Raw genomic sequence first — 255 nt, 5'->3', positions numbered from 1 at the left:
TGGGCAGCACATACAGAGCCCGTGGGCAGAGCACCGTCCATCCCGTCGGAGCAAGGCGGGAGCAGGCAGGGTCTCCAGGGTGTGCTCGTCCGGGCCGGGCTGTTGTGCCCCATGCAGAGGGGGGATTGCAACGTGCTGCTGGCACAGCTCGTGCTGGTGCGTGGCTGGCAGGGCTGTGGCCGAGCTGGGGCAGTGACGGTGACGGTGGTGGTGCAGCACGTCTGGTGGGCACGGGGATGCTGGCGGGCGCGGCAG

This window comes from Pterocles gutturalis, unplaced genomic scaffold (genome assembly GCF_000699245.1).
Source record: "Pterocles gutturalis isolate BGI_N339 unplaced genomic scaffold, ASM69924v1 scaffold34456, whole genome shotgun sequence".
NCBI lineage: Eukaryota > Metazoa > Chordata > Aves > Pterocliformes > Pteroclidae > Pterocles > Pterocles gutturalis.
The sequence above is the reverse complement of the archived record's forward strand: the minus strand, read 5'-3'. Positions refer to the sequence as shown.